General features: G+C 42.7%; 1 pseudogene; it reads left to right on the top strand.

The window, feature by feature from the left end:
- Window positions 1-27,522, top strand: LOC136532012 (auxin transport protein BIG-like; annotated as a pseudogene).
- The last annotated feature ends 409 nt before the right edge of the window (window positions 27,523-27,931 follow it).

Below are 27,931 nucleotides of genomic sequence, written 5' to 3'. Positions count from 1 at the left end.
TTCCTCCGGTAGTCGCATCACTCGCATGCACATCTCTCTCCTCTCTCTTAATTTATCTCATCACTCAAAACCCTCTCATCACAAGGGCGTAGATCCGACGCCTGCTTCCTCTCTCTGTATAGGGGCCGCCGCCGATCGCACCATGGCGGCGGCGGAGATCTCGGCGATGCTGGACCTCCTAGTTGCCTCCGGGGAGCCGGAGCCGCCGGTACGCCGCCTCCGGTTGCCCGCGGCGCGCCCGGGGCTCGAGGCCCTAGCGGGGGCCCTCGCCGCCGGCCAGTCGGCTGACCCAGCCGCCGCCCGCACCGTTCTCGCTGCCGCCCGGGCCGTCGTATTTGCCGTCCTCCCTGCCTCAGGTGTGCTCCCTCGATCCCGCCCGCTAATTCCTTCCCGTCTCTCTGTCTAAGATGGATTCCATGGACCATGGGTGGTGGCTGTGGAGTGTGGACCATGGGTGGTAGCTTTGCTGTTACTATCGGGGGTTGTAGATTTATAACTGTTGGGGTGCTATACTAGACGCGATGCTGCTGCTTTACCTTTTATTGTGTGATCTTAAATTGCTTATGGTTATTAGAGAGTAAGATAAGTATCGCCTTCTGTTTGATCGATGAAAGCTTCATATTCATTCTTGTGGAGCAACTTAGATATCCTTAATTGATTCGTTTCCTTTTGGATTTTGATAGGATGTTTTACTCGTTTGGATTTTGATATGATGTTTTAGTTGCTTCATTTCTCTTTTGGAATTAGATATGATGTTAGTCTATAATTCACACTCTCTCAGTTGATCTATATAACATTATAATATTGTTTGCTTTTCTTCGGTTAATATTTAGTATCAGTCTCAAATTGTTTGTCAGAAAGGTTTAGGCATCCTAAATATTTTTCTGTTTCACTCTTTTAGGGCATGGTCCACTTATGCATTCTGCTTCAGTCTGTTATGTTTGTGTGATGTGAGGTTTATAGTTTTGCTTGTTCTTTGTCATCCTTGGGTGCCATGAGGTCATGAATGCTTGCTTTTTCTCTATATATTTTTGTGAGTCTTTTGATACTATGACTACGAAGAGACCCATTACAACTAGTTTTAGCCACTTGAGAACTTTATATGCACAGTTGCACTAAAAATGCATGCTTCATGCATGGATCAGGTTCACTATACTTCTCCCTGTGGTTGACGAATCATTATTTACCTTTACCTAATATTGGACTGGTTGTTGCTTGGTTATCAGGATGAGTTCTCAGTGGTACAGTGGCTGAACTGCATGATCAGCAGTCAGTGTAGATTGGACACATTTTTTCTTTACCGATATTTATCATTTGGTAGAAGTTGATGCAGTGGTGATCTGTGGTTCCCATTTCTTGCCAACTATGGAGCTAGGTGTTTAGATTTTGGAGCACTGCTGAAAATAGCAAGACTAAAATCCTGTTTAGAACTGCTTATTCAGCAGCTTCCCATAAAAAAAAGCTTCCAGGCAGCTGAACACGTTGCTTCAATTGTGCCTTTTTTTTGCCCCAACGCTCCTCAGAGATGATCTGGACTCTGGCTTTTCGTAGAAACAGTCCCCAGGCAGCTTCTTAGCTTTTTCCACCAGCCCTGCACACAGCCGCGTGCTATCCGCCTCCTCCCACCGCGCCAGCCTCCGCCTCCTCCCACCGCACCGGCCTCCGCCTCTGCCTCCACTACCCTGTTCGTGCCACTTACCATCAGCCACACTGTCCAACGGCTTCAAGTTCTCCTCTGGTGGCATTGAGCTGCCCTGTGACCACCCTCAAGTCCCCTAAGCCACCAGTGACCTCCCCTCTGCCTTTGACTCCCCTCCACTGGCAGCGCCTCGTAGAGGCGATACTGGACTTCTGCCCCTCTCTGCTAGTGTGGCTAGTTGACGCTCACAGAGGGGTTTTGGTCACCTTGGATGAACGACAGAAGCTTCCTATGTGACTGCAGCTAGTCTTTTTGTCTATTGTCCTTTATGATTTGACTTCCCATCTTAGGCGTGAAAGCAGTATGGTGCATCACGCTGGTATAGAATAAGATGTGTCCTACTATCATAATTTGTTATAATTCCTAAATTGAGTAACCTTTGCAAGATAGTTTTATTTTGACGTGAGACCTCGGCCGTTGGCGCTACTACGACACTTGCTGGAACCACCGAGCTTGCCTTCTACAGCGAGTGGTTTCTCATTGCATATCGACTCCTTCACGATTGCACCCCCCCTTGGTTCACCCTCCGCCACTGCACCCTTCAGATGGGTGCAGCATCAGATCAGCCCACCTTCCTGTGAGATCTGGCTATCTCTGTCTCCATCTCGGAGATCTGGCCGTCCCCGTCTCCATCTCCAAGATCTGGCGTGGAAGCCACCATGGATGCTAGAGAAAAAGCCAATTTGCCAAACAGTTAGCTTTTCTGGGCCCGAGCTTCTCCACTAAGCGGCTGCTGTGGGCAGCTTGAGAAATGCTACCTTCTTCCTAACTTTAAGCTGTGCCAAACAGGGCCTATAAGAATCTTATATAAATTTTGTTCCATGAACAAGCAGACCACGATTTACCGATTCAGGTTAACAGCTATAATTGTCTGGTTGCTGTTTGATTTCAGAATGATACTCTCCACCAGATTTCTCTTTCACTATGTAATTTATGAAAGGCAAATAGCCCCCCAACAGATCACCAGGAATTCACATTCACACACACAAGAACAACATGAACATTGTGGGTTTGGTGGCTGGAATGACTTAGCCTTTTTCTAATTTTCCTCCTAGCTTTATATAGTGCTGAGAGGTAAAATTGTTGTTGTGATAGCCTCCTAATTAATGCAGAATGTTACCCAAATAATCAGCCTACTATTCCATGCTGAGATTTAGCTAAAGTAAAGGCTATGAACCTAGACACTAGCATGCACCTAGACACGTAGGATTATTTCCAACAATTTATAGGCTTGAGAAAAACAAGAATATTAGTTTCATTGTTTGCTGATGCTCGGTTAAGTTCCTTATAGATATATACCCAGTGTGAAGAGATAGTTTTCCTTGGATTAAAAGATTGTTCTTAGAGGTCAAGTGCTCCAAATGTAAGGTCTTACCAATGTATCTATTCTATGTCAAGCAAGGGTAATGAATTTGTTAGTTTCCTCATGTTTCCCTTGTTCCAGTGTGATCTCTATCATCTTGAAACCCTAAGACTTCTAATGTTTGGAGAGAACTTTTGAGATTTGGATTGAACCTTGCAATTTTTTTGTCACCCCTTCAGCATTGTTTTAAGCTCGTGGATTAGCCCCTTGGTGACCTGAGCCTTGTTTACTTTGCGGTATACCTGTCACTGGGTATCCAATGTCCATCCCCAAATCCGTATCCAGGCTAAACGGGTAGGGTACGGATCGAAAATCTTTCACCCATTTGAAATGGGTAGGATATGGGCGTACCCACTTGTAAGAGTGTGTTTGGTTCGAGGACCACGTGGGTCGGGTTGGACCTGACCCAGTTTTTTGGGTTGGGTTGAACCCATCTCGTGTTTGGTTGTTAGGGATAGGTCCGACCCAGTTCCTTGTTTGGTTCCAAGGCAAATAAAGGTGGGATGAGGTAGCTGACGTGTGGGGACCACCTGTCATCCTCTCCTCCCTCTTCTTCCTCCTTTCTCTGTTTTCTTCTCTCTCATGGCCGACCGTTCCTTCGCCGATGATGTTGCTCTGCCGTACCCTGCTGCTCTTCCCCAGGGGTGCCTCGTCCCCGCGCGCCCAGCCTCCGTCCCACACTCTCTCTAGCTTGCAACAGTTGCAACACAGCAGCGCGTCGGGAAGGGAAACAGGAGCAGGGCGGCAACCGCCAGCGCTTGAGCACTGCAGGGCCACCATCGCGTACTGCAGGGCCACCGCCGCATACTAAGGGCCGCGCGCTCGCCGCCACATCTGGCCGCGCCGATGCTGATGCTGCTCCCCACCGCAGGCCCCGCGCGGCGCCGTGGCTGGTTGCGCAGCCGCAGATGCTCCGCGTGTCGGGCAGCGGCAGTTGCTCCGCGTGTCGCGCCGCCGCCGTTGTTCCATGCTCCCACCATGAGCTGCTCCATCTAGGTCGCCCCGGTCCGCCCAATTTCAAGGTGCTGAGCCAACCTCATCTACTGCGGATATTCCATTTGGGTTCGACCCACTTTTGCTGGCACCCAAACCAAACAGCTACAAAAATGGGTTCAACCCACTCCAACCCAGTTGAACCCCCTATCCAAACACACGCTAAGAGGGTATTGGGAGGGGAAAACCCGTTTTATCCGGTCACTTTCGGTTCCCAGCCTAGTTCCTCCTGCCGTTGCCTGCACGCAAGGGAAGCGTCGCGTCGCCGCCCCTCAAGCTCTCAGAAAATGGAACGCCGGCTGCGCCCAGGCACATCAACTTGTTGGAGAAGGGGTATGTGGGCGGCTTCGAGCGGGAGAGCATCGACAGCATGCTGGATGCCATGTCGTCACTTCAATGCCTTGGTGATGGGCTTCGTCCCCAACGCCGCCAGCGACCCTTTCCTTTGCTCCAGCACTCAAGAAGAGCATGCTGTCCATATGCGCCTGGGCGTGGCACTGGAGGTGGTCCGGATAATCTTCCTGGATGACCAGCGGGGGTTCCTCGACGCTGAGACCGTGCCGTGCACCGTCGTCCAGGTGAAGCCTGACTTCGTGACGCCCCCCCGGCGTGGCGGAGTACATGAAGCACATGATGACAGTGGAGGTGGTCGTTATCAACACCATGGGCCACTTCCTTCAGCTTGTCGTGCCGCAGCAGCTGCTTTGTGAGCTCCAGTGCCTGCTCCCTTCTGTGTACAGCATGGCAGCGGGGTTGACTGGCTTATCAAGAATGCCAAGGATGCCATCGAAAAGCTTGAAACGCTGCCCATAACCACAAGTGCCAATGCTGCCATTGCCTCGACACACCCCGATTCCGCTGAGAACTTCGACAAGCAGGCACAGGCCGCCATTGTTGCTGGACACTAGCGCTGTCCTATTACCCATACGCCATAGGTATGGGGGAAACAGGTGTGGACAAATTTGGGTAAGGTGTAAAATGGGTAGCTGGGATATGGATTTGGGTGTGGTTAAAGGATGGGTTTGTCCAAATCCTCTCCAATGGCAGGTATACTTTGCTGTTCCTTCTGTTTCTGCTCTCTTATCCTTTAGTGAGGGACTATGGTTTTGTGTTTTGGATACTTCTCTGCTCCTTCCTAGAAGAAACACTAATTTTTATTGCATTCCTGTACCTTTGAGCATGTGGATTGTTGCCTTCTTGGTTGTGCTCTTCAGTATGGTGTATCTTTCTCTTCTGGGGGTCTTTTTTTTTTTGTCTATGTTGCACTTAGTATTTAATATCCATCTTAGACAGTGGGTTTATCTTGAGATGTATCATTTCTCCTCCCTAGCAGTCCGTCTCACTTATTCACTTTATTGATTGATGAGAAATGTATAAATTAGTTCTGTAAATAGATTGTTATATCAGATATGGTGCTCAGACTGGAGTATTGATTATGGAGATCTTGACAGGATTCTCGATGAGATACTAGGAAGCAATCTCTGTTGCATTCCATGTCACTCCCTTGATATTGGGCATGCCCCTCGCTTGATATTTGGCATGCCCTTAGTAGCATAGTGACCTTCTGAATGACACTGAAAGCACTGAAGCTTCAACTTCTTTTTGATGCTTGGTGTTGAATAAATAAAATGGTAGAACTTGTACACCATTGTTGCAAAGTTGCCTTTCTTTGAAATCATTTTCTTTTTCTTGCCTATGATTACTGGAGTACTCATTCACACTTATTAGATAGTAATTAATAGATTTTTCCCCAATATTATTGCCTCTTTTCTGCTGTTTCCTGTCCTTCTTTAACCATTATAGGTCTAGTGTAGGTTAGGATTTGATCTGTTTCTCACTTCTATTTTCTATTCTCACCTTTTGTTATCAGTGGAGCAAGTGGAGCCAACAGTTGTGGAGATTGTGGAGAGATCTTTGGAATTTTGTCTCTTACATCTAGAAAAATCATCATATGTGTGTGATGACTTTGGCTTACTGGTAAGTTCTATTGGCTTGGTTTTAAATAGTTGGGGCTATCATTCTGAGTTTTAGTATGCATTTGGCACTCTGGTGGCTGGCGCCCTGCTTATCCACACTGTTGGATTGAATTCTGAAAAGCTGCTCAAACAGACACTAACGACAGCAGGCTGGACATCCAGTAAAAAAAAAAAGAAATATGTACTTGTATAACTTCTGTGAATCAAAATGATGTGCTTATGTTATTGTATGGGGTTCATTCTTCTCTGTTGAACTACTCATGGTATAGTTCCATAATTTTCAGTTGCACACCATGGTACCTGCGTTCCATATACAGATAGCATGATGGCTATAAAGCACATATGATTTTGTAAGGCCCAATAATATGGAAACCATAAAGTGGAGCTTTGTAATACATTAATTAAAGCACAAAGTGATCTGGAATACAAAGTTATATTACAAAAAAACCAGGTATACACCAATCTGCAACACAACATCATCTGCTACTACACAGAAATCCAATATACAACCAGTTCTATCTGCTGTAAATATTTTTTTTACTATGCCACCATTAACCTGTTTTTCGTTAAAGTTGACGGGGGCAATCGCATGCAACGGCTGAGATAGAGAGGGCGCCAGCCCCCTTGGGCACCACACCATTTTCGTCTGAGTTTCCAACCTTCAAAATTTACAAGATGTTTATCTTAAGAATAATTTGATAGGCTGCTACCATTTTGTTTCCATCTTTGTTGAGCCAGAATTCTGCATAGATGCTTGGAAGTCTGTTGCACTATTTATTTGTTAACAATTATGTCACATGTTTGTAGAATGAGGTTGCCTGTTTTGTGGAATCTATACTGCTTAATGGTACTCTCAATAAGGCATCCTCATTGGAACCCAGCATTATAAATGACATCATTGCACAGTGGACGTCTGTGCAAGCTGAAACTGAGCGCATGAGCCCACAAGAGAAATATTTCTGCTATATAAAAGGTAAACTCCTGGGGCCTTTCCCATGCGAAGGGAATCAATGTTTTATGCGCAGCTTTTCATTTGATGAGTTCTTACTTATCTTCAATTCTTCGTTACCAGGCTTCAACTGCTCGAAAAGTGAAGATGACCTTAAGCGGTTTTGTTTGGCCTTATTACCAGAATACTTGCAGCGAGATTATGTTATTTTAGAGAATACCCAATCATGCAGTGCAGTATCTCCAAATGCCATGGTGCCATTAGTGCAGCATTTTGCGGTTGCTCACTTACGTTGTATGCCACGCCTTCTTACACTGGTGCAGAAGCTTTGCCAGTTTCCTGCTTTGGAAATGGTTGAAGATATAAACATTGACTTGAGGTTGTCTTTCACCCAAAGAATTTTGAAGTTAGTCTGTGGTCTCACTATGGAGTTCCCTCCTGATGCCTCTGATGCCATGATGTTATCCTCGGTAGCAAGATGTGCTGATAGTCTTCCAGCCTTGTTCAGACTGAAGTTCAAGTTCTCTAATCATGACAAAGTCTTTTCTGTAGATGGTGTTGGCACTATCTTGCTGCAGATACTGGAAGAATTTCTACAGGTAATGCAAAACATTAGTGTTTGCAACAGTAATATCTGTTGCACAGTTAAAGTATGCATTCTTTCATCCATGCTGGAAATCTTCAGTCCTAATATATGGAGATATGAAAAATGTGGTACTTGCTTGGTGCCTCCTTTAGCTTACTCTCCTCACATTGTTCAATTTGTGCTGAAACTTTTTAAAGACGCCAAACGATGGACAAGTCGTGTTGACAGGGACAAACCAGACAAAGATGTCATGGATTATTCATGCAACAAAGATACAAGTGACCTGTTTTGTCATATCCGTTCGGAGGAGGTACCATTGCTTAAGAAATATACATGTGAGGAGTATCTATGGCTTATCTTCCCTTCAGGACATCAATGGTTGAGTGGTTTAGTACATCTCACTTTTTTCCTCCATGAAGAAGGACTGAAATCATTGACAAGTGAGAAGCAACATCTGAGTTGCACAAAACAAGCTGTTGTGTCAGAATTGGAGTCTGTGGCAAGTCATGAGGAAGATGCACTTTTTGGGAATCTATTTGCTGAAGTACGTCCTGCAGGATTAAATGAAAGTGTTGAACAGTCAACATCTCTTGGGAGCAGTCCATCAAACAGCCAGCAGGGGTTTATTCAGTTAGCTGCTGATCTGATGTGCTTTATGAAGACATCCATCTTGTCTCCTGAGTGGTCCAGTGCTATATATATGGATGCTTGCAGAAAATTCAGTACCTGTCATCTAGATCAATTTCTTTCAATACTTAAGTGCCAAGCTTGCTTCCCTGATGAAAGCAGCACTGGAAATATGATGTCTTCTTCTGAAAATAAATTACCACACATTAATGCAGCTTGTTTTGAACTTCTACAAACATTTCTTGTTTGTGATGAATGTCCTGCTTCTTTAAGGGAATATCTTGTGGAAAAAGTGTTTAATGTTGAAAGTGGGAAGTATACCTATAACCACTACACACTTGCTCTCGTTGTGCATGCTATGACTTACACATCAAACTCAGGTTTTAGTCTCGGAAGAAAGATTTTTGTTCAGTATATTACTTATCTTTTGGAGAAGGCAAATGATACATCATCCAGCTCATTAAATGTTAGTGATTTCTGTGCAAGTCTCCCATGTCCTTTTCATCTGGAAATTGTTTTGGCAGCATTCCATTTAACCACAGAGTCAGAAAAGGCTGATTTGGTCAAAATTGTACTCTCTTCCCTAGAAAAAATGAAACAGCCTGTGTCTGGTGTAACTGTGGCTGGGCTGACAAGATGGGCATTGCTCCTATCAAGGCTTCTGCTTGTCCTGCGCCATATGTTGCTGTACCCCTTCACATACCCATCATGGTTGTTTACAAGGTTAAGATCCAGATTGTGGGATATCCAGTTGAAGGAAGGCCAGTCAAGTTCCACGAATGACTGCTTGCCATCCCTTGCCACTGTTATTGTTGAGGAATTGTTTGGTGGTTCTATCAAAAAGAGTTCTGTAGCTAGTAACTTGCTCCCTCAGTTAATTGATGTTACTCCAGTTCATGCCGAGTTCTATTTTGATAAAGCTGCTGTTGAAACTTTGGGCTTGAACTTGGCTTATTTGGGTGCAACTATGTCACAAATCCTTGGTTCTTGGAGTGGTAGGAGCCCTGAAGTTGCTGATGATCTCATTGTGGAAAGATATATATTTTTGATTTGCTGGAGTACTCTCTCTGGTATATTCTGTCAAGGCAATGATTCTGTTCCGAATAATTATTACCTGGAGCCTGACCTTGCCGATGTCAATGCCTTCCTAACATTTGCTCTTAGTATCAGCAGCGGTGCTTCATCTCATGTTGGTGTTGATCTACCTGCGTTAATATTTCAACTCCTAAAGTTATTGCACTCTGATATTCTTGGTTCAAGTACACTGGAGAGTTGGGATTTTCCCAGGAAAGGAGCATGGATTTCCTTTATTCTCTCTCACATTAATTCTGTTCTTTGGAGGCAGCAGACAGGTGGAGAATCTGAGGTGGATTCACAAAGAATACAGGAGGTTCATGGCGAGGACCTATTTACTTGTGGGAAGAATTTGTCTATCTACATAACTGAGAACAGTGGACACTGTTTGGATATCCTATCTTCTCTTTTGGAGACCTACCTTCGTACTTTTAAGAAAGCTTATCTGTCATTTCTTGAAAGGTCTTCCTTGGATACTTGTTATCCTTCCCTGCTGCTCAAGCATTCTGTCTTTGACAAATCCAAGCACCATCTTCTTTTTGAGAAATCTGGTTCATATTTGGAAATGCTGGAACCCATATGTAAGGTTTCATCAAGGATAGATAGAGTCACCACAAAGCTAGGTGAAGGGCGGAGAAAATATTATTTCCAGAAGTGCTTGTTACACGGATTTCCGTCGGACTACATTTCTAGCAACAGTGCTCTCCTTTCTTGCATTTTGGTGATAAATGAGATCATGCAAACCTTTACTGGATATATAAAGGTTGCACAACCAGGAGACGGGGACCAAGTTGATGAGGGTGCTATTTCCAAATTGCTTGGTATGGTGATGGAAGTTAGATCAGATCATATATTTGGACCTGTTCATGGAGACTGTGATAATATATTTATGAGTCTAATTAACAACAGGAATGATCTTGCGAGATACAGTGAATTGTTTGTCCTGAAGCAGCTAGAAGGTTTCCTGGCTGACATAAACTTGAATGGTAGCATGGATAGCGGGGTGAAAGAGATTTTGGTTTCTACAGTTGTTGATGTAGTGGAGGACCTTCAATCTAAATCAGAGGTGTTTAAATTTTTCCTTGGTGATGCAGAAGGAGCTCCTGAAGGAGCAAGCCGTATTTTTGCATCTGGGCGTGCTGATATGTCAGTCTTTATTGATGTTTTGGATTGCAAATATGAGCAGGTTAATTTGAAGATTATCCACTTATTGACTGATATATTAAGCAATGGTTTTTGTCCTGGTCTTAAAGAGAAGTTGCAAAACAAATTTATTGGAATGGATGTGCCCTGCTTTTCATCGTGGTTAGAATTTATAATATTGGGGCCCTCTGTAAAAGCTGAAAGCACTGCAATTAGAGAACTGACACTGGATTTCTTTAAGCATCTCATTTGTCCTCCATATGAAACATTGAGCAAAGAATTTCAGCATCACCTTTTCAACTCTATGCTACCATTACTTGATCAAGCATTTTTGTCACATGACCTCCAGATTGCTAGAGCATATTTCCATTTTCTTGTTCAACTATCAAGTGAGGAATCACACTTCAAGCGCTTGTTTGAAAACACTCTGATGCTGATGGAGACAATGGTTGAGGATGAGGGTAAACTGCAAACTTTGAAGTTTCTATTTTCTTTTGTGGAGGCAGTGTTCGGTGATACTGGACTAAGTAGAAGTGAGCTTAAGAGACTTTCATCAAAAACTTCTGGAAGCAGTTTTGGGTCAGGTTCTCTCATCCTAAAACAGTTGAAAAATTCAGAAAACCTTGTCATTCGCACGAATCAAGTAAGTAATACTGCTGTTGATTGTGATGCTAGCTCTGGTGAGGAAGACGAAGATGATGGTACATCTGATGGGGAATTAGGGAGCATTGATAGAGATGACGAAGACGATGGAAACAGTGATAAAGCTCTAGCGTCAAAAGTGTGCACATTTACATCCAGTGGCAGTAATTTCATGGAACAGCATTGGTACTTCTGCTATACATGTGACTTAACAGTTTCCAAAGGCTGCTGTTCAGTCTGTGCCAAGGTGTGTCATCGAGGGCATCGTGTAGTTTACTCCAGATCAAGCCGTTTCTTCTGCGACTGTGGGGCTGGAGGTGTGAGAGGTAGCAGCTGTCAGTGTCTGAAACCTCGGAAATTCGCTGGCACCTCTACTGTACCACCGCCTGCTGCTAGCAGCTTCCACCCCATATTGCCATATCACGAGGATGTGGAGCAGGTTCTGGATAGTGGTTCTGATTTTGAAGATGACATTTCTACTGATGCTGATAATACCATGAAGCTATCTGTGCCAAACGAATTCAGCAATGGGCTTCCTTTATTTCTTAAAAATCAGGATATTGAGGTTAGGGTGCTTGAAATCTGCAAAAAATTGCTGCCTACTATACTCAGCCAAAGGGAATTGAATCTTTTGAAAGACAGGAAAGTTTTGTTAGGAGGTGATGTGCTGGTGTCACATTCCTTTGACTTCTTCCAACTAAAGAAAGTATTTAAAAGTGGATCACTGGATCTGAAGATAAAAGCTGATTATCCAAATTCTAGGGAGCTTAAGTCACATCTTGCTAATGGTTCTCTTGCTAAATTATTGCTCGGTATCAGCACTCGAGGTAAGCTTGCTGTTGGAGAAGGCGATAAAGTTGCTATATTTGACGTGGGACAAATCATTGGACAGCCTACTGCAGTACCTATTACCGCAGACAAAACCAATGTGAAGCCCCTTTCCAGGAATATTGTTCGCTTTGAAATTGTCCATTTAGTTTACAATCCATTGGTGGACCATTACCTTGCTGTTGCTGGATATGAGGACTGCCAAGTACTAACATTAAATAGTCGTGGTGAAGTAACTGATCGCCTTGCCATAGAACTTGCTCTGGAAGGAGCATATATTCGTCGTTTGGAATGGGTTCAAGGTTCTCAGGTACAGCTCATGGTAGTAACAAACCTGTTTGTGAAGATATATGATCTCTCACAGGATAATATTAGCCCCATGCATTATTTTACTGTAGCTGATGATGTGATAGTTGATGCAACCCTCGTCCCCTCCTCAATGGGGAAATTGGTGGTACTTGTTCTATCTGAAGGGGGCCTTTTATATAGGCTGAATATTACATTGGAGGGCAATGTTGGTGCCAAGATATTGACTGAAACAGTCTTGGTCGAAGATGTCATATCCATGCATAAAGGGTTGTCATTGTACTTCTCATCAACCTACAGGCTTCTTTTTGTATCTCATCAGGATGGTACAACCTTCATGGGGCGCTTGAATGCTGATTCTTCATCAATAACGGAATTATCATATATAAGTGAGGATCATGATGGTAAATCCAAGCCAGCTGGGCTTTACTGCTGGAGAGAGCTAGTATCTGGCAGTGGTATCCTTACCTGCCTATCGAAATTTAAATCAAATGCTCCTCTTGTGGTGTCGTTGGGTCCTCATGAATTGGTTGCACAAAATATGAGGCACAGTACTGGTGCAAATTCTTCAGTGGTTGGTGTTGCTGCCTATAAGCCTTTATCCAAAGATAAAACACATTGTCTTCTTTTGTATGATGATGGAAGCCTTCATATTTACTCTCATACACCTAGTGGAGGTGATGGTTCGACGAACCTTACAGCAGAGCAAACAAAGAAACTGGGCAGCAGCATACTCAGCAGTAGAGCTTACACTGGCACAAAACCAGAATTTCCACTTGATTTCTTTGAGAAGACAACTTGCCTTACATGTGACGTTAAGTTTAATAGTGAAACAACCAAGAGTGGTGATTCTGAAAGCATTAAACAAAGATTGACATCAGATGATGGGTATTTAGAGAGTCTGACACCTGCTGGCTTCAAGGTAGGATGTTCTGGTTTGTTTGTACTGTGATTTTGTTTTATGCAGTGGCCTAAACCAATTGATGTAGGAATAACATTTGGCACTCCATTTTTTGTTTGTAGGTGGTTATTTCGAATCCTAACCCTGATATAGTCATGGTTGGTAGCCGGATCCATGTGGGCAACACATCTGCTAGCAGCATTCCTTCTGAGATCACATTTTTTCATAGAGTCATTAAGCTTGATGAAGGCATGAGATCATGGTATGATATTCCATTTACTACTGCTGAATCACTTCTAGGCAGACGAAGAGTTCACAATTACTGTTGGTCAAACGTTCGATGGTTCATCTATACCTAGGATAGATTGTATTGAAATTTATGGTCGAGCCAAAGATGAATTTGGATGGAAAGAAAAAATGGATGCTGCGCTTGATATGGAAGCACTGGGTGGTAATGCTACTGGTGGTAGATCAGGAAAGAGACCCCAAAACGTGAAGGCTGCTCCTATCCAGGAGCAAGTTCTGGCAGATGCCCTTAGGATTCTCTCACGCATATACCTGCTATGCCAACCAAGCTGCTTTACTGACATGGTTGATGCAGGCATGGAACTTGATAATATGAAGTGCCGAGCTTTATTGGAAACCATTTTTCAAAGTGACAGGGAACCTCTGCTACATTCTACTGCATGTCGTGTCCTTCAGGCTGTGTTCCCAAAGAAGGACATGTACTATCATGTAAATACCAGTTTGTCTATTATCTTATTGCCCATGGGTCAATTTCTCCCTCTGTTCCACCATTTTTGGTTTACTTATGGATTATGTTTCTACAGGTTAAGGACACCATGCGTCTCCTTGGGGTAATAAAATCACTCCCAGCAATAACTTCAAGAATTGGAGTTGGAGGCGCTGCATCTAGCTGGGTGATAAAAGAATTTCTAGCCCAGATCCATACAGTTTCCAAAGTTGCATTGCATAGGAAATCAAACCTGGCCTCTTTTCTTGAAACTCATGGTATTAATTGTACTTCTGTTTGTTTAACCAAATTTGTATTGCTTGACTATTGCATTCTTAGAAGGGATATTTGACTACTGCTGTCTGTTGATTTATTTCACCTTTTGCATGTTGATTTCAGGATTAGATATGTATATTAATTTTTACCAATCAGCATAATGGCATAGGCTGCATTTATGTGGCCCCTACGTGCACATAAAAATCATTTTGGAATGTAGTGATATTTCTCAATGTGTCAATTATTTGTCTTCTTTTGCTGTATTTGTATTTGCCTCCTTTATTTCTGTTCTGGAGATAACCTGCATGCTTAGTTAAGTCTCGTAAGAAGGTTGGCTAGATGATTCTGAAGGTTATCCTTCTTGTCTGCTGGTTAACATGTGTAAACAGGAGTACTTTTGCAGTTTAAATTATATGAAACTGCAAAGATGTCACAGCAATTATTCTGCTGCTGCTTTTGTTGTTTTTGATGTGCAACTTTGTCAACTTGTGTTGTGGACTCCTTTATTGGGCAACTTGACTCTCCAACCTACATTTGTATCTACTAGTTTGAGCATAGAAAATGTGAAGCATTTCTAATTTCAAATATTTTCTAACATAAAAATATCTATTATAATGACTATATATTGTGCAGGTACAGAACTAGTTGATGGTCTTATGCAAGTTTTCTGGGGTATATTAGATTTAGACAGGCCGGACACACAGACGATAAATAGTCTTGTTGTGCCCTGTGTGGAATTTATTTATAGCTACGTTGAATGCCTGGCTCTTCATTCCAATGAAAATCCTAGAGTTTCAGTGGGACCTGCAGTTGCTCTGCTGAAGAAGCTGCTCTTTGCACCATATGAAGCAGTACAGACTTCTAGCAGGTGGTTTTGTCTTCTATTGTTTATAAATCAATTAGAGTACCACTATTAACATTTGCTAGTTTTCCTTTGTTTTTTTTTATACGATTTTCTCAGTTGTGTTTTATTGCTGGTTTTCAGTTTGGCTATCTCATCCCGATTTCTCCAAGTCCCTTTCCCCAAGCAGACAATGATAGCTAATGATGATGCTCCTGAAAACCAAGCTAAAGCAAGTGCTTCTGTTATGAATTCCACCAGTGCAAACTCTCAGGTTATGGTTGAAGAAGATCCTGCCACATCATCAGTGCAATACTGTTGTGATGGCTGTTCCACCGTTCCAATACTTCGGCAAAGGTGGCACTGTAGCATATGTCCAGATTTTGACCTATGTGAAACTTGCTATGAGATACTTGATGCAGATCGCCTACCAGCACCCCATTCAAAAGATCATCCGATGTCAGCAATACCGATTGAAGTTGATACATTTGGAGGTGAAGGCAGTGAAATCCATTTCTCTGTCGATGAGCTAACGGATTCTGGTGTTCTTCATGCTGATAGGAGTGTTCAGACCTCCCCAATTCATGTACATGAGTCTGCAGACTTACCTGAGACTATTACAGACCAGACAACTGTTTCAATTTCTGCATCAAAACGTGCCATTAACTCCCTGGTACTTAACCATCTAATTGAAGAGCTTAGAGGCTGGATGGGGACCACTGCTGGTACCCGAGCCATACCTTTAATGCAGTTGTTCTACAGGCTTTCTTCTGCAGTTGGTGGTCCTTTCATGGATAGTTCAAAGCCAGAAAATTTGGATTTGGAGAAGTTTGTGAAGTGGCTTATGGATGAAGTCAACGTAAATAAACCGTTCCCTGCCAAAACACGATGCACTTTTGGAGAAGTATCGATCCTTGTTTTCATGTTCTTCACACTTATGTTCCGCAACTGGCATCAGCCTGGGAGTGATAATTCTCATTCAAAGTCAAGTGGGAGCTCTGATTTGACAGAGAAAGGTCCTGATCAGGTTCTGGCGTCAACAACAATAACTCTTCCGCCATCCAGTGCTGACCAGGATAAAAATGAGTTTGCTTCCCAGTTAGTCCGTGCCTGTTCTGCCCTCAGGCAGCAGCCATTTTTGAATTATCTTATGGATATTCTGCTGCAACTTGTTCATGTTTTCAAGTCATCATCCATAAATGGAGAAGCTGGTTCTTCTGGTTCAGGCTGTGGATCCCTATTGACAATAAGAAGAGAACTGCCAGCTGGAAATTTCTCTCCCTTTTTTTCAGATTCATACGCTAAATCTCATCCAACTGATCTGTTCATGGACTACTACAAATTATTGTTGGAGAATACTTTCCGGCTTGTATATAGTATGGTTCGACCAGAGAAGGAGAAGTCTGCTGAGAAGGATAGATGCTACAAGGTTCCCAACACCAAGGATCTAAAGTTGGATGGATATCAAGACGTGCTTTGCAGCTATATTAGCAATCCTCATACTACATTTGTTCGGAGGTATGCAAGGAGGCTCTTCCTTCATTTATGTGGCAGCAAGACTCACTACTATAGTGTGAGGGATTCGTGGCAATACTCCCATGAAGTTAAGAAACTTAATAAGATCATAAACAAGTCTGGAGGCTTCCGAAATCCTGTGCCTTATGAGAGAAGTGTTAAGCTCATAAAATGTTTGTCGACTCTTTGTGATGTGGCTGCGGCAAGGCCAAAGAATTGGCAAAAGTTCTGCTTGAAGCACATGGATCTTCTTCCATTTCTCATGGACAATTTTTACCATTTCAGTGAAGAGTGTGTTATTCAGACTCTCAAGCTTCTAAATTTGGCTTTCTATTCAGGAAAAGATGCCAATCATAATGCACAAAAAACAGAGAATACTGACGTCGGGGGTTCTACGAGAACTACCTCACAGTCTTCAGATTTGAAAAAGAAGCGGAAGGCTGATGATTGTTCTGAAGGTTCCTCGGAAAAATCTTGCGTGGACATGGAACAGGTTGTAGAGATGTTCAGTGACAAGAAAGGTGACATGTTGAAACACTTTATTGACATATTCTTGCTAGAATGGAACTCAGCAGGTGTCCGTCATGAGGCTAAATGTGTTCTATTTGGAGTGTGGTACCATGCAAAAAACCCACTTAGGGAGACAATGCTATCAATTCTACTACAGAAGGTGATACATCTTCCAATATATGGACAAAACATTGTTGAGTACACTGACCTCATGACATGTTTACTTGGGAAAGTGAATGACTTGAGTGCAAAGCAGAATGACTCTGAACTTGTGAATAAATGTTTGACATCTGAGGTCATAAGCTGCATCTTTGACACGCTCCATTCTCAGAATGAGCTATTGGCAAATCATCCAAATTCTCGTATATACAACACGCTGAGTTGCTTAGTGGAGTTTGATGGCTATTACTTAGAGAGTGAGCCTTGTGTTACCTGCAGCTGTCCAGATGTTCCGTATTCAAGGACGAAGCTCGAAACCCTCAAGTCCGAGACTAAATTTACTGACAACAGAATTATAATAAAATGCACTGGAAGCTTTACTATACAGTCAGTTACAATGAATGTTTATGATGCTCGTAAGTCTAAATCGGTGAAAGTACTCAACCTGTATTACAACAACAGGCCTGTGACTGACTTGTCAGAATTGAAGAATAATTGGACTCTCTGGAAGCGTGCTAAGAGCTGCCATCTTGCATTTAATCAGACAGAATTGAAGGTTGAATTTCCCATTCCGATTACAGCATGCAATTTCATGATTGAGCTTGATTCATTTTATGAGAATCTTCAAGCTTCTTCCCTTGAGTCACTGCAATGCCCACGGTGTAGCAGGTCTGTCACTGATAAGCACGGCATATGTAGTAATTGCCATGAAAATGCATATCAGTGCCGGCAGTGTAGAAATATTAACTACGAAAATCTTGATTCTTTCCTCTGCAATGAGTGTGGATACAGCAAATATGGTCGTTTTGAATTCCACTTCATGGCAAAACCCAGTTTTTCATTTGACGACATGGAAAATGATGACGACATGAGAAAAGGATTGGCAGCAATAGAGTCAGAATCGGAAAATGCTCATAGGCGGTACCAGCAACTGATGGGATTTAAAAAGCCTCTCATCAAACTTGTGTCAAGCATAGGTGAACACGAGATAGACTCGCAGCATAAGGATGCTGTCCAGCAGATGATGGTGTCCTTGCCTGGGCCCACATGCAAGGTAAATCGCAAGATTGCACTTCTTGGTGTTCTATATGGTGAAAAATGCAAAGCAGCTTTTGATTCTGTGAGCAAAAGTGTTCAGACATTGCAAGGGCTGCGCCGTGTTTTAATGACATATCTGCACCAGAAAAGTTCTAGTGATACCAATGCATTACCAGCCTTTTCAATACCAAGGTCTCCAAATAGTTGTTATGGGTGTAGTACTACATTTGTTACACAATGCTTAGAGTTATTACAAGTGCTTTCAAAACATGAATACTGCAGGAAGCAGCTCGTTAGTGCTGGAATTTTATCAGAGTTATTTGAAAACAACATTCATCAGGGCCCTAGGACAGCACGCACTCTTGCTAGGGCTGTGCTATGTTCATTCTCTGAAAGTGATGAAGATGCGGTTCAGGAATTAAACAACTTGATTCAGAGGAAGGTGATGTATTGTCTTGAGCACCATCGTTCCATGGACATTGCACAATCAACACGAGAAGAGTTACTGCTGCTATCAGAGACTTGTGCTCTTGTGGATGAGTTTTGGGAGGCAAGATTACGTGTCACCTTTCAACTGTTGTTCTCTTCTATTAAGGTTGGAGCAAAACATCCTGCAATTTCGGAACATATTATTCTTCCTTGTTTGAGGATAATTTCTCAGGCTTGCACGCCTCCAAAATCTGATGGTGGGGACAAAGAGTCAGGTTTGGGAGTATCTAGCTTGACGTTGCACTCTAAGAACGATGATACAACTAGTAACACATCTAATAACCCCAGTGCTAAGATTCAGTCCGATATATCTGGAAAAATCCATTATGGAAGTCGAAGAGGCCAGGATATTCCACTTCTGAGCTATTCTGAATGGGAGAATGGTGCATCATATTTAGATTTCGTCCGGAGGCAGTACAAAGTATCCCAGGCAGTGAAAGGATCTGTTCAGAAGGCACGTCATGATTCATATAAGTCCGATTATCTGGTTCTCAAATATGGACTCAGATGGAAGCGTCGTGCATGTCTGGAGTCAAGTAAGAGTGACTTCTCGAAATTTGCCTTGGGCTACTGGGTGTCAGACTTGATCTTAAGTTCGTGTTCCCAGTCAATAAGATCTGAGATATGCACTCTCATAAGCTTGCTATGCCCATCAAACACTCCTAGACAATTTCAGTTATTGAACTTGCTCATGTCACTACTTCCTCGAACACTCTCAGCTGGTGACAGTGCAGCAGAGTACTTTGAGTTACTTGGGACCATGATTGATTCAGAGTCTTCTCGTCTTTTCCTAACTGTTCGTGGTTGTTTGACAACATTATGTTCTTTGATAACAAAAGAAGTGTCCAATGTTGAATCACAGGAAAGAAGCCTAAGCATTGATATATCACAGGGATTCATTCTCCATAAGCTTGTTGAGCTCCTGAACAAGTTCCTTGAAATTCCCAATATCAGAGGAAGGTAAAACTCTTGTTTGTGCTCCTAATTAAGCTACCAATATGCCTGGTTACTTTTCGATGTCCTTACCCTTTTTCCCCTCATAGGTTTATGAGTGATAGGTTACTATCTGAGGTGCTGGAAGCTTTTCTGGTGATCCGTGGGCTTGTTGTGCAAAAGACAAAGTTAATTAATGACTGCAATCGTCTTTTGAAAGACCTTCTTGATAGCTTGCTTGTTGAGAGTACTGAAAACAAACGTCAATTTATTTGTGCTTGCATCTCTGGATTGCAGAAGCATGTGAAGGAAAAAAAGAGACGGACGTCTTTGGTATGAGCACCTTTTTTTTTTTGATATTGTGCTTATAGTTTGATAGCAACTCTAAACATAGTATGCATGCTACCCATTTCAGAATGTAGGGTGTATTAGGATTCATAAAAGTTAAACATTGAACTTGAATGTAAGGTGAATTAGAATTCGGAAATTGTAAAAGTTAAACATTGTAAACTTTGGTCATCAATTGGTCAAACTATATGTAAGTTTAGTGCACATCTAGATTTGTATTTAACATCTTTTAGTAAGATGTTGGTTTGTAGTAGTTGATAATATAATTGTACAAGGAATTAATGGTCAAAGTACTTCTTGAAAATGTTAGAAATGCAGCAGCTATAGGATGAGCAGAGGTGAATAGAGTAGCTGGAGTTTAGAAGGGAGAAGGCAGGTTCTGTTTGAAGCAAACTAGCTCGCTTTCATTGCATATAGTCAGACTTACGTATGTTGGCAGCTAGTAATGTTGGCCAGGTAACACATACAAGTGGGGAATTGGACTCAGGATCTAGATGGCAGCAATTAACCATGGTTGCCTTTAGGTTCATTATATAGGAAAACTAAACTTGGTACATAAGAAAGCATCCCAACTACTACAGCATATTCTAACTGCATAAAGTAGATACTATGCATATTCTAGATGCTAAGATAGAAGCTGGGTACAGCTTTAACAGAGATAACTAGGTAACTTAGAGAGAAGCACTAAGGCTTAACTCTCAAGTAAAAGACCATATACTACTAGTACTATCTAGATAGTCAGTAGACACAAGGATTATATGTGACAAAAAACTCTCAAATCGTAATGCACCTTATAAAAAGAAATGGAGGGAATAACTTATTTATTATCTTGCCGTTTTGTCTTATCAAAAACTTTCTTTTGCAGTTTATTGTGGAGCAACTCTGCAATCTGATTTGCCCAGTGAAACCAGAGCCTGTTTATCTTTTGATACTGAACAAGGCACATACTCAAGAGGAGTTCATCAGGGGTTCTATGACAAAGAACCCTTACTCCAGTGTGGATGTTGGCCCTCTAATGCGGGATGTGAAAAACAAAATATGTAACCAGCTTGATTTAATTGGACTTTTGGAGGATGATTATGGTATGGAATTATTAGTTGGTGGTAGTATAATCTCACTTGATCTGAGCATTTCCCAAGTCTATGAGCAAGTATGGAGGAAGCACCATGGTCAAACTCAGCATTCTTTGTCCAATGTCAGCGCAATAACTGCTGCTTCATCTATCAGAGATTGCCCGCCAATGACAGTGACCTACAGACTGCAGGTTAGCTATGGGGATCAAGGTTTCTGTTTTCTTTACTTTAATATTTTATTTTGATTATCACCTATTTGGTCCAAAGGGACCTTGATGCTTGTCTATAAGAACTGTTTGTTAGCGGCGAATAAACTAAACTAGTATAATGTCCACTAGTACTTGGAACTTCTGTGTGTCGCTTATTTGCTATATTGATGTGCATCTACATATACTCAATAAGACGCTGATTTCTTGCGTGCCTTCATACAGATTTGTCAAATCCTGTTACACCTTCTGTTTTTAAAATAAAATTGTTGTACTATAATAAACTAATCTGGAGGAGAGTGTTTTTCTTTCTGTTACTTAGTATTTATTGTGCCTGTTGTGATTCTTTGCATCTTTGGGTTAAGCACTTTCAGACAATTCATGATGGATTCATAGACGTTCTGACTTTACTAACATTGGTTCAGTGTAATGTTCATAAGACATTCGTATTTTATGATCAGGGTTTAGATGGTGAAGCTACTGAGCCTATGATTAAAGAGCTGGATGAGGAAAGGGAGGAATCACAAGATCCTGAAATTGAGTTTGCTATAGCAGGTGCTGTTAGGGAATGTGGAGGCCTTGAGATTATTTTGAGCATAATTCAGGTATGCGCTTTTTAAGTTTATACATTGAGTTGGTTACCTTACCTTCATCCCTTGCTCTCCAATCTGTTGAGCAGCTATCCACATGAACTTGAAAAAAAGTGAATTTTGTGTTCCAGTTTTGTTAACAAGGCTTGAGATTGACCACTTTTGTATTAATGTTCCTATGTTTTTTCGGCAGAGCCTGCGTGATGATGAGTTCAGATCTAATCAAGAAGAGTTGGCTTCTGTTCTTAACCTTCTCAAGTATTGTTGCAAAATCCGTGAAAATAGATGTGCCCTATTACGTCTGGGTGCTTTGGGTTTGCTGCTTGAGACAGCTAGACGTGCATTTTCTGCGGATGCAATGGAAGCAGCTGAAGGTATTCTACTAATTGTAGAAAGTCTTACTATGGAAGCTAATGAGAGTGACATAAGCATCGCCCAAAGTGTTTTTACAACTAGTATTGAGGCGACTGGTGCTGGTGAGGAGGCCAGGAAAATTGTTCTCATGTTTTTGGACAGAATATGTCATCCTTCAGGTGCCAAAAAATCAAACAAGCAACAAAGGAATGAGGAGATGGTGGCAAGGATCCTGCCGTACTTGACCTATGGGGAGCCAGCAGCTATGGAAGCTCTTATTCAACATTTTGAGCCCTACCTTAGGGACTGGACTGAATTTGATCAATTGCAGAAGCAACATGAAGATAATCCAAAAGATGACAATATAAGCCAAAAGGCATCAACACAGCGATCTGCTGTCGAAAACTTTGTTCGTGTATCAGAGTCACTCAAGACTAGTTCGTGTGGTGAGAGGCTGAAGGATATTATTCTGGAGAAGGGCATTACGAAAGCTGCTGTTGAGCATGTGAAGGAAAGCTTTGCTTCTGCAGGACAGACTGGCTTTAGAACAAGTGAAGAGTGGACAGCTGGCTTAAAACTGCCATCTATTCCACCCATTCTGTCAATGTTGAAGGGGCTGGCCAAGGGCCATCTGTCTACACAGAAATGCATTGATGAAGAAGGCATATTACCACTGCTCCATGCTTTGGAAGGGGTGCCTGGTGAAAATGAAATTGGTGCAAGAGCAGAAAATCTTTTGGATACGCTAGCCAATAATGAAAATAATGGTGATGGTTTCCTAGGAGAGAAGATTCAAGAGCTGCGACATGCTACAAGGGATGAGATGCGTCGCCGTGCTCTTGAGAGAAGAGCGATGCTACTAAAGGTAAGTCTTATAGTTTCATCAGCTGCCATGTTTCTGATGTTATCCATCCTGTTTCAGAAGTTCTATTCTGCAAATGTTTCTAATCATAATAACTGTTAGGTCCACGGTTCTACATATGCATATTTTAATGGGCACTGCCCTTTTTTCCCCTATACCAGGGAATGGGAATGCGTCAAGAATTTGCTTCTGATGGAGTTAGACGTATTGTTGTATCTCAGCCTACAATTGAAGGTTTGGATGATGTGGAAGAAGAGGAGGATGGTGTAGCGTGTATGGTTTGTAGAGAAGGGTACACCTTAAGACCAACAGACATGTTGGGAGTATATGCATTCAGTAAACGAGTGAACTTAGGTGCAACAAGTTCTGGTAGTGGCCGTGGGGATTGTGTTTACACCACTGTTAGCCACTTCAACATCATACACTACCAATGCCATCAGGAAGCTAAACGAGCTGATGCTGCACTGAAGAATCCAAAAAAGGAATGGGATGGTGCTACCTTGCGGAACAATGAGACATTGTGTAATTGTATCTTTCCATTGAGGGGGCGATCCGTTCCTCTTGGGCAGTACACTAGGTGTGTTGATCAGTACTGGGACCAATTGAATTCACTTGGACGAGCTGATGGGAGTCGTCTCCGGTTGTTGACATATGACATTGTGCTGGTATGTAATGCTGACTTCAGTTATAATAAATTTTTGTTTTAAGATAACGCAAAAATTCCTAATCATACATTTCATTGTAATTCAATTGGTATGGACTGCACTTTGTATTATTGCCTAGATTTTGCTTTACTTCATGCCCTGGTTTAAATTCTCTTGCTGAGAAGAAATATACCATGCCAGGTTCTAAGATAATGCAGGCCTTTTTTTGTCCCTGAGAAATCAATTGTTGCATTGACATAAAGCTTTTTTCTGATGAATATTTTGAAAGTTGGATAGCATATTGCTTATTCTTGTTTCTTTTTTTATCGTTGTGATCAATGTTGTTGTCATTCCATTCTATTGGTAATAATATACTTATCAGTTCCAGAAATCGTTGACCACTCATGGTATTCAAATGTCAGTGATTTCTCATCAATCATCATTCATCATAAGTGCCTCTATATCATTGAATTGTGTTACTAATACACAGATCAAAAGTACTCCCTCTGTTTTAAATTATAAGATGTTTTGTTTTTTCTAGATACATTGTTTTTACTATGCATCTAAACATAAGGTGTATTTTGTTTGAGAACAAGGCTAGATGGGGTATGGTCGTATGGCCATCCAAGAATTTCGGGATATGGTTATCGATGCTGCATGTTTGGTTTGATTGATTGGCTGAGGCATTTTTCTATTTGGTTAGATGGATGAAAGTGCATGGGATAAGAATACTTGACTAATTGTATTTATATTTTTTGAAAATGACAACTAATTATACTAATAAATATGCACTAACACTAATTTTGTCATGATAATAGCTAACTACAAATAAGATGTTAATTAGCACCACTATTATCCTGATTGGCATATAAAACATGCACTAATCAACATATTAGCGCATCAAAATTAATCTTGCCATCATAATTAGTAAGCAATAATATAACATACTAATAACCCTTAATTATTTACTAACGGCAAAGATTAGAAAACATGGATGAGCTCTCTTGCCAATTTTTTTGTTGGCTTATCCAGCATCTGGAAGAATATTCTTCTGTCAAGGAATATCCATATTCAACTCGCCCATGAACCAAACATAGGCTTGTCTATGGACCGCCATCTCCCATCTAGGGATATCCATCAAACCAAGCGCACCCATAGTGTATATCTAAGCGCATATCAAAAACTATGCATCTAGAAAAGTCAAAACGTCTTATAATTTGGAATGGAGGGAGTAGGGGTCAAGATGTACTCCCTCCGTCCCAAAAAGAATGTCACATAGGGTTGTGCAGAACAAACTTTCTTAAGTTTGACTATGTTTGTAGAAAATATTAGCAACATTTATATCTCCAAATAAATTTGTTATGAAAATATATTCAACGATTAATCTAATGATACTTATTATGTATCATAAACATTAATAATCTCTTGTATATGCTTGGTTAAAGTTGAAAATGTACTTCTCGGGAAGTGAGAATGACACTCTTTGTGGGATGGAGGGATGGAGGGAGTATTTGAAGCCATGTTGATATCCAGTGAAATTCAAGGCGCTACTAGGCGCTCGCCTACGCGCGCTTACGCGCTAGGCGGAGGGGCACCACCTCGCCTAAGGGGGTAGGTGGAGGCTAGGCGGTGTGCCCCCGGATCCAGGGTTGCGCTGCCTGCGGGAATGACAACGGGTGGCGGCGAGCGCGCCAGGAGGAGGCTAGCGGCGGGCGCGGGCATGGCTGGGAGGAGGGCGGGCTGCGAACGCGGCCAGGAGGCCGCATGCAGGGGGAGGCTGGGGCACGGACGGGAGGAAGACGAGACGCAGCAGCGGGACGGGAGCAAGCGAGCGCCGCCATGGGGGAGGAGAACGAAGGGCGAGCGGAAGAGCTGCCGCCGTCGGAGGCAGGAGAACCATCGGTAGGGACTTCGGGTAGAAGCAGCGGGAGAGAAGATACTGCGGGAGAGAACGAAGGGAGAAAGCGGATGAGCTGCGACTGGCGGCTGGGATGGGAGAGAAGGGTTGTCTCTTAGGGTTACACACTATATATATGAATATGTTGGACTTGGACTGAAAATACTGCTATTGGGCTTCTTTTAGCCTGCTAACAGACCTTTCTCTTTAATAAAGTCCACTTATCTCTTATTTCCTTTTCTTTTTTAAACATATATGTATGTAAATGCTAGCGCCTAGAAAAACGCCTAGGCTCGCTTAGGCCTGCCTAGGCTCTAGGCTGAGGGTCACCGCCTAGAGAGCGCCTAGCGCCTTTCTGAACATTGTTGATATCTAAAGCAGAACAGATAGTACTTCGGTCTATAAAATAAATTTCAAAGTATCACCTGCAGTTTACTTTGCTCAGCACGATGTTTGGATTATTTATTCATATTACACATAATTGTTCTCATAAGATGGTGCTTTTGGCTCCTCCAGATGCTAGCAAGGTTTGCAACAGGCGCTTCTTTTAGCACAGACTGCAAAGGTGGGGGAAGGGAAAGCAACTCCCGGTTTCTTCCATTCATGGTCCAGATGGCTTCTTATCTTGCAGATGGAAGTGCCAACCAGCAGCGTCATGTGATGGCCAAGGCTGTCACCACGTACTTGTCCGGCTCTGCATCAACACTGGATTCTCCTATTCGAGTTTCAGCATCTGTCTCTGGGTCCCGTGGTGGTTCAGGGTCCTCCGAGGAGACTGTACAGTTCATGATGGTTTATTCCCTTCTGTCGGAGTCATACGAGAGTTGGCTCCAACACCGCCCCATGTTCCTACAGAGGGGCATCTACCACGCCTACATGCAACATAAGCACGGGCGGTCAACCCTCAAGCTGTCATCAGATTCGTCATCATTGGCAGTTCGGTCAGACGAAGGTTCATCCTCTGATACAAGTGACGAGAAGCTCTTCGCTATCGTCCAGCCGATGTTGGTGTACACTGGCTTGATTGAGCAGCTACAGCAGTTCTTCAAGAAGGGCAAATCATCCAGCATGAGCAAGATGGGTGAGGAAGATGAATCCGCTGGCAGGCTCGAGAAATGGGAGATCCAGATGAAAGAGAAGCTGGCTAACATGAAGGAGATGGTGGGGCTGTCCAAGAACCTGCTCTCCTGGCTTGAAGACATGACCTCATCAGATGATATGCAGGAGGCCTTTGATGTCATGGGGGCATTGACGGATGTATTTTCGAGTGGTTATGCGACATGCGAAGATTTTGTCCGGGCTGCCATGCATGCCGGCAGGAGCTGAGCGTGAGAATGGAATGGAGGTTCCAGGGTGTGTTGATATATATGCCTTGTTAGATCAACAGGCTCTATTCAGCCCAGATGTTTGTAGCATTTTGCCATAATGTGTCCCGACGTAAAGAGATAATAATTCCCTATGTTAGGAATTATACAAATTCTCCATTCACCAGTAGAAAAGTTACAATCCCATGAATACCGTCAGTTTTGTTTTTTCTGTTCTCTCCTAGCCACAACCGTCACATGATGCACCTGTTATTTAAAGGTGGAAAAAGATGGTTCAGCCCTCCCGAGCCTCCCACCCACCCTCGTGCTACTGTGGTTATCTCGATGATCCCTCTCCCTTCCCTCGCGATCGGCTGAGATTGGCAAGTGGGCTGGTGACCACGCCGTTGCCACCCTCGCCGCTTGAGCGGGCGGTTGTGCCGGGCCGCCAAGCTGCTACCACTGCTTGAGTGGGTGGCTCCCCTGGGCAGCCACGCCGTCGCAGGGTGAGGATGAGGTTATGACGAGCAACGGCCGTAGGCTCCCGTATACGTCGCCGTTGTGCGACATGTGTTGGTGTGTTGGTTGAAAGTTACTGCAATTGTACCCTATGGTGGTACCATGATTAGTGACAACGGTACAGCGTCGAAACCTGGAACCTCCTGTCGTTGGCCACCATAAGGAAATACAGGGCACTCGTTGTTATCGGGGTCTATGATCATGATCTATTATAGTCCACAATTAATGTACTTTCTCTCTCTTGGAATCCCTTTTGGGAATTCACATCAGTACTTCTCCTGAATTTTCTAAATCCCTTGTTACTTGCAACCTTCAAATTGATCTCGATGTAATCTCCGAACCAACCCTTGTTGTTTTATGAACTCTTTGCAAGTTAATGTGTTTGACACATTTCCTTTTCCATTACTCAACCCAAGGCTTTTTATCACTTCATAATCTTAGGACGAGATTTCTTTAAGGGGGGATGATTGTAACATCCCAGATGTTAAAATGCCATTAAAAGTTTGATCATGAGCATCATCAAACATAATTAGCAAGTATTGATTTATTCATG

The sequence above is a fragment of the Miscanthus floridulus genome, unplaced genomic scaffold, assembly GCF_019320115.1.
Source record: "Miscanthus floridulus cultivar M001 unplaced genomic scaffold, ASM1932011v1 fs_504_4_5, whole genome shotgun sequence".
NCBI classification, from domain to species: domain Eukaryota; kingdom Viridiplantae; phylum Streptophyta; class Magnoliopsida; order Poales; family Poaceae; genus Miscanthus; species Miscanthus floridulus.
This window is presented reverse-complemented; position numbering and strand designations above follow the sequence as displayed.